This window comes from Camelus dromedarius, chromosome X (genome assembly GCF_036321535.1).
Source record: "Camelus dromedarius isolate mCamDro1 chromosome X, mCamDro1.pat, whole genome shotgun sequence".
Lineage (NCBI taxonomy): Eukaryota > Metazoa > Chordata > Mammalia > Artiodactyla > Camelidae > Camelus > Camelus dromedarius.
In genome coordinates, this window is record NC_087472.1 from 107741798 (window position 1) to 107749743 (window position 7946).

The window sequence follows — 7946 nt, forward strand, 5'->3', positions numbered from 1 at the left end:
TGAACATAGTAAACAATTAGGAAGCAAATTCACTGAAGTATCAAACTTGGGATTTCACTCATTAGCAGGGTTAGGGGTGTTTCTCATTTTCTTTTTAGTTTAGCTACGTTTTCTAATTTATCTATGATGAACATGTATTGCTTTTGTAACAAGAAATAGTTATTGCTTGTTTTTTTAAAAAGCACCATAGTAGTAGACACGATCATGGAATATATACTTTTAAACGCAGATTTCATTACTTGAAGTTTCTCAAATCTTAACCGCAGAGCCCCGGGAGAACATTTCCTCGTCATTCTAGGTCGTTCTATTCATAAAGATCTTCAGGAAAGAAGTAGCCCAGAACTGGTGTTACTGTTTACCGTTAACTTGTGTTAATGTTCATCTCAATTTGTCTTCCATTTAAATTCACTTCTTATTCTGCTCTGTGTGAAGACAGAAAGCCGTTAACCATCCTTCCCGAAAATAGTCCTTGAATACTTACGACCTTTGAGCTTTAATGTCTCCATACTGGCACCTTCTCCTTTCTTCACAAATTTCTACTATTTTCCCCTCCTATCTGCTGCTGGTAAGTTTGGCAATGTCTGGGGACATTTTTTGGCTGCCACAACTCAGGGAGGGGGTGCTCCTGGCATCTGGTGGGTGGAGACCAGGAACGCTGCTCACCGGCCTGCAGTGCACAGCGCAGCCTCGCAACAGAGAATGTTCCAGCCAATAACATCACTGGTGCCAAAGCAGAGAAACCCTGCTTTAGCTTTACTTACAAAGTATAATTTGATGCCGCAAAACATTCCATTTCTAAGCCATTTTTAAAAGTTCACCATTGTATAAGACGCTGGAAGCTCTGCTTCATTATAATCCCTTCAATGTGGTACTGCTGGCAGGTGGGAAGTATAACTTGTATATTCGTAGTTTCAGAATTGATGCACAGGAAACTGCAAAGCGTGGTTCTCTCTGGGGAGGGGACGCCATGGGCAGGGACAAAAAAACTGGAAACACATTACATGGTAAAAAAAAAAAAATTCAAGCCCCCTTATACCCATGCTGCAAATGTCCGGTGTATGGGCACCGCCCTCTGCAGTGGCATTTGGTTCCGGCAGCAGCCTGCTGGTAAGGGGAGGGCAAGTATGCTCGGCCCCATTTCACAGACAGCCCTGACATCAGTCTCCCACTCCCTGGGGCTGGAGTCCTCTGTCGGGTGCCCCGGCTTCCCACCCTGGCACCGCCCTAGCTCCCTGGGACCCTCCACATAGCACTGTCCAGGGTGCACCAAATCATTTGTTCCCATTCACCCCCGAGCTCCTGGATTTACCCATCTCTGAAAGCCCAGTGTCAGAACTGTCTCTGAGGTCCGGTGTTACACCAGAACCAACACTGTCTCCAAATGGTCTCATGCACCATCTTCAAGTATTACATGACCATGTGACACTATTACTGTCTGTGCTATGTCCCAAGTTTCTGCAAGCCTCGATGTTCCCTTCTGCAAAGTGGGGAGCAGTAGTGGTAATAATAGTATCCGCCACCTGGGGGCGTTGTAAGGCTTCAGGGAGAGATTCAGAAAGAGCCAGCAGTGCCTTGCAGAGCCTTACTGGAGCCTGAGACACAAGGAAAAATGGGTCCCCCTTTATATGCTTATCAAAATATCCTTCCATATTTTGAGCCAAGTGGAAAAAGTTAATAAAGACTCACAATCACACACAAAAGTATACAGAAAGCCCCACGTGGCCCAATTTATTTGCATACCATTGTCAACCCACAAAAACCCGCCCATGGGGACCAGCAGGGCATGTAACCCCCGGCCAGCTGGAAATGACTACTCCTCTCACACAGTAATGCAGGGTCGTCAAAGAAACAATAACCTGTTTTTATTGCAAAATGTGACATTTGGCTCATTGTGAATTTTTGCATTAATTTTGATTTTAATAAATAATATATTATCTTGATGAGTGATTTTTTTTTGGTGCTCACTTAAATCTTGTACCCAAAGCAGGGACCTTCCTCACCTCCTCCAAATTCCAACCCTGAGTATCTGGTAAATGGTACTATAAGCTGTGTGTCTGATAAAACCTGGAGGTGAGGACCCTCATTCATCTGTCCTGAGTTCACGCACATCCAGACACATGGTCCAAATGAGTATGCTTTCCCCCACACCTAGTGTGGAGCGGTACGTGTGACCAACCCATAAAAGTTTTGGGGAATCAGTGAACAAGGTAGACTATTAGAAGATGCCATGCCGCCTTCCCCAGGCACTCTGAGCCATGGTCCTCACGATGAACATCAGAAAGCTGCAAACATGGACGACTTTCCCCTGTTTGTTTGCTGTGACAACAGCTTTGAAAGCCCTCTGCAGTTTCCCGGGGAGTTGTCAAGGACATTGTCTTTCTAAGAAGCCTGAGAGAAGATCCTGTGTAGCACTAAGAGAATCCTTGCTTCCCCTGGAAAACTGTTTTCCTGTCTGATAAGCGTCTCCTTTTTCTCTTTGGATGCCTGGAAACTCAGATTGTGCCAAGGCAGTTCAGTAGGCCAATCTCCTCAAACTGGCATAAGCACAGTGGTGTGCTGATCAAGGTTCAAAACCCAGCTCTCCAAGGGTGGGGGTTGGTGGGGGTGGATGGGGGTGGAACCTTGATTTGTAGACTTTGCAGGTTACCATGGTGTAAATTCTCTGAGCCTGTAATTGGAAAGGAGAATGGTATCTCCACGGTACCCAGGCAATCGAGGTAAACGGTCTTCTTGCGCCTGAACAAGGGACAGCTTTTCTCACCCAGGACCTGGCCTTTGAGAAAAGCTGTCTATTGTCCAGGTGCTTTGGATTGGGAAAAAAAATTTTATTGAAGTATAGTCGGTTTACAATGTTGTGTTAATTTCGAGTGCAGCATAGTGATTCCATTACTGTTATGGATTGGAAATTTGATTTTTGTAAAACTGCACTGGTTCAATATGGTAGCCATTAGCCACAAGTTGCTATGTATGTTTAAGTTAATTTAAATTAATAAAATTTAAAATTCACAAGGCTGTATCAAATTACCCAGGGCATTTTTCACAGAACTAGAACAAAGAATCCTAAAACTTATATGGAATCATGAAAGACCCAGAATTGCCAAGTCAATATTGAAGAAAATGAATGAAGCTGAAGGAATAACCCTCCCAGACTTCAGACAATACTACAGAGCTACAGTAATCAAAACACTGTGGTACTGGCATAGAAACAGACATATGGATCAATGGAACAGAATAGAGAGCCCAGAAATAAACCCACAGAGTTACAGTCAATTAATCTTCGACAAAGGAGGCAAGAATGTACAATGGAGAAAAGACAGTCTCTTCAGCAAGTGGTGTTGGGAAAACTGGACAGCCACATGTAAGTCAATGAAGTGGGAACACTCTCTCACACTATACACAAAAATAAACTCAAAATGGACCAAAGACTTAAATATAAGGCAAGACATGGTAAACCTCCTAGAAGAAAACATAGGCAAAACATTCTCTGACATAAATCTTAACAATGTTCTCCTAGGGCAGTCTACCCAGGCAATAGAAATAAGAGCAAAAATAAACAAATGGGACCTAATTAAACTTACAAGCTTTTGCACACTACAGGAAACCATAAGCAAAACAAAACGACAACCTACGGACTGGGAGAAAATATTTGAAAATGACGTGACTGACAAAGGCTTAATTTCCAGAATATATAAACAGCTTATATAACTGAATAACCAAAAAAAAAAAAAAAACCAACCCAATCCAAAAATGGGCAGAAGACCTAAACAAGCAGTTCTCCAAGAAAGAAATACAAATGATCAACAGGCACATGAAAAAATGCTCAATATCACTAATTATCAGAGAATTGCAAATCAAAACTTCAATGAGGTATCACCTCACACCAGTCAGAATGGCCATCATTCAAAGATCTACAAATGACAAATGCTGGAGAGGCTGTGGAGAAAAGGGAACCCTCCTACACTGCTGGTGGGAATGCAGGTTGGTGCAGCCACTGTGGAAAACAGTATGAAGATTCCTCAAAAAACTAAAAATAGACTTACCATATGATCCAGCAATCCCTCTCCAGGGCATATATATATCCAGAGGGAACTCTAATGAGAAAAGACACATGCACCCCAAAGTTCATAGCAGCACTATTTACTATTGCCAAGACATGGAAACAACCTAAATGTCCATCGACAGGTGACTGGATAAAGAAGCTGTGGTATATTTATACAATGGGATACTACTTAGCCATAAAAAAGAACAAAATAATGCCATTTGCAGCAACATGGATGGACCTGGAGATTGTCATTCCAAGTGAAGTAAACCAGAAAGAGAAAGAAAAATATCATATGATATCACTCATATGTGGAATCTAAAAAAAGAAAAAAAGAAAAAAAAGGATACTATGAACTTATCCATAAAACAGAAATAGACTCGCAGACATAGTAAACAATTTTATGGTTACCAGAGCAAGTGGGTGAGAAGGGATAAATTTGGGAGTCTGGGATTTACAAATGTTAGCCACTATATATAAAAATAGGTTAAAAAAAAAAACCCAAGTTTCTGCTGTATAGCACAGGGAACTATATTCAATATCTTGTAATAACCTTTAATGAAAGAGAATATGAAAATTTATATATGTATGTATATGCATGACTGGGACACTGCTGCACACCATTGTAACTGACTGTATTTCAATAATTACTTACTTACTTAGTTAATTAATTAAATTCACAAGGCTGAAGTATTAGGGCTCTTCTGCTCTGGCTCTATGATTTTTTTTAAATGCAGTTTCATATATTCGTATAATATACATATATATTTATATGTTGTATATATAAATAAACATTTTAAGTGTAGAAAAAAACAATTCAATTCCTCAGTCACACTAGCCACATGTCAAGTGCTTGACAGCCACATGGGGCTGGTGGCTACAATATTTTAGTGTGGATATAAAATAATACCATTATCACAGATAGTTAATTCTATCAGGTAGTGCTGTGAAGCACTTTTTTTAAACTAATTCCATTGCAATAAAACAATTTGTGTTTATTACCCAGGGGATTGTGCCTGTAATTGCAGAGTAGGAAAGGCAATCTGGCCAGAGTGTCTGTCGATGGGGAGGACGGAAAAGCACTGATTCCAGAAGGCTGTGTGCCTCTGGCCACAGGTTCCAGGCAAGATGTTTCCAAATGCCACAAAATGTGCAGCCTCTGCCTTTGGACATCACCAGAGGCCCGCAAATCTTGTTCTAAAGTGAGAGGGGAGTGTCTGATCACTAGTTTCAAAGCAAAAATTGAGATGCCTGACAAGAGTGCACATGTATCAGAATAAAAGAAAAGTCCCTTCAGAGGTGCACACCTCTATGGCCAGCTGAATAACGAGCCTCGCCCTGAATGATGTTCACAGACTAACTCCCAGAACCTGCGAACATGTTACCTTACTTGGCAAAAGGGACGTTGCAGCTGTGATGAGGTGAAGGCTCCTGAGATGGGGAGATGGTTCTGGGTTGTCTGGGTGGGCCCAGTGCGATCACGAGTGTCCTTATAAGAGAGAAGGCAGGAGGGTCAATGTCAGAGAAGATGTGACAATAGAAACAGAAATCAGAGAGACAGAGGTTTGAAGATACTATTCTGCTCATCTCAAGGATGCGTTACTGAGTCCAAGCCCATACTGCTCACTGCAGGACAGGCCAGTAAGTCAAAAGATGAGTTGTTGGAGCAAGGAATAGCAACTTTATCCCAAAAGCCAGCAGACTGTGAAGATGGTGGACTAGTGTCCCAAAGAACCATTTTACCCAAGATAGAGTTCAGGCTTCTTTTATACTAACAGGGGAGGGGGTGTGGTTGGTTGTTACTAACTTCTTGGTATAGGAATCCTTTGTTCTAGCAGCTGTCCACGTAGTTCAGGTCGCGATGTTCCTATAAACCTCCAACAAGACACATGTTTTTCTCTGTTCTGCAACTTTTTGTCTCTGTATGAATGAAGAAGTGTTACACCTTAAAAGGTCAGAGCCTTGAGAATGGGCTCTCCTGTCTAGTTCGGGCTCTAGGCAACATTTTTAGCTTACAGCAAAAGCAACAGAATACAAAGGTTAAAGTAAAAGAAACAGATCCAATGTGGAGTTGGATTTGTTCTTTCTTATTAGACATGGAGGAAGGGGCCATACGCCAACAAATGTAAGCAGCCTCTGGAAGCTGGAAAAAGCAAGGAAAAATATTCTCCCTTAGAGCCTCCAGAATGAACACAGCCCTACTGATACCTTTATTTCAGTCCAGTGAGAGCCATTTTAGACTTCTGACCTCCAGAGCTGTAAGGGCATAAATCTGTGTTGTCTTAAGCCACTAGCTTTGTGGTCCCCGGTTACGCAGCAGCGGCGCCTACTGGAGACTTGCCTCGTTGACTCACCCGGTTCATGCAGCCGGAGCGCCAGGCGCACCCGCAGCGCAACGCCTGAGGGCCGGCAACACTTTGGAGCGACCTGGTGCCTCTCCCCTTGGAGCTTACAGTCCTTGGGGACAAAGCCAGGAAAGGAGCCTTTCCAATTGTCAGTGGGCGGTGCTCTAATGAGAGCAGTGCTAGGTGATGTGGAAACACTGTTATGGGCAAAACTGTATCCCCCTAAATTCTCACGTTGAAGCCCCAACTCCCAGTACCTCAGAATGTGACTGTATTTGAAGCGAAGGGCTTTAGAAGAGGTGATTAAGTTAAAATGAGGTCATTAGGGTGGGGCCCTAATCTGACTGGTGCTCTTATAAGACCAGGACGAGACCCCAGGGGTGCAGGCACAGACGATGACCCTGTGAAGAGGGAGCAAGAAGGTGGCCGTCTGCGAGCCAAGGAGGGAGGCCTCAGAAGAACCCAATCCTGCTGGCGCCTTGACCTTGGACTTCCAGTCTTGAGAACCGTGAGAAAATACATTTTTGTTGTGTAAGCCGCCCAGTCTGGTGTTTTGTTAGGGCAGCCTGAGCTGACTAGTAGACACAATTAAGGAGAGGGGCCAAATGTATTCAGGGGTGGAGCGCACTTTCCACCGCCTTGAGAAAGTAACTCTAAGCCTATTGAAGGGCGAGTGGGACTTAGCACAAACTGGGGGACATGGGGGGGGCCCAAGGGAGGGAGAGGGTGCCCAGAGGTCCAGGAGGGGTTACTTGATGCTACAGTAACTGAGGCGAGTTTGATTTGGCCACAGTAGTGGGGTTTTTTTAATTCTTTGAAAAGAGAGAATAAGAAACATGCTAGAAAGATGTGCTGACAAAATAGGGGAAAAGTGTAATCTGAAGAGTTTAGAGTAAAATGAAAAAATGAGAAAATAATATGTGAGAGAATAACATAAACGGGAAATAGAAAAACTCAGAAATGAGGCGGAAGGGCTCAGAAAGGAATGAAAACGAAGACAAAGAACAGAAGGAACACAAGAGGGCGAACGTGCTGAAGAGCACCTTTGAATATTAAAAGGTGAAAAGAACGGATTAAAAACTAAAAAGAAATGAGGGGCTGAAAAGGTTCTGAGGGAAAGTGACAAAAATAAAATATAGGCAAAGAAGTGCAAACATCCATGTAACAGGAGAACCCAAGGAAGAAAAATGAAAGCGGTAGAACTGGACAGATAGCAGGAAGTGTAATTACAGAACACTGTCATCAAATAAAGTCATGAAACTACCCGAAAGGGCACACTGAAAACTGAGCAACTTACTACAAATGGCCAACACGAAGGTGTGTGCTGGTAAAGATGTTGGCTTAAAATAAGAAAAATCCTTTGAGTATCCATGAAAAAGACTAAGTCACTTAGATGAAAATGAACGTCAGTTTGTCATGAAACTTTGAGTGCATCACTTCACGGCAGAAGACAAGGGAGGAGCAGAGTTAAGATACCTGAGGAAGAAAAATGGGAGGCAGGGAGTTTACACCCAGCCAACCTGACTCTCAGGTACAAAGGCAACAGACACACTGTTATCAAC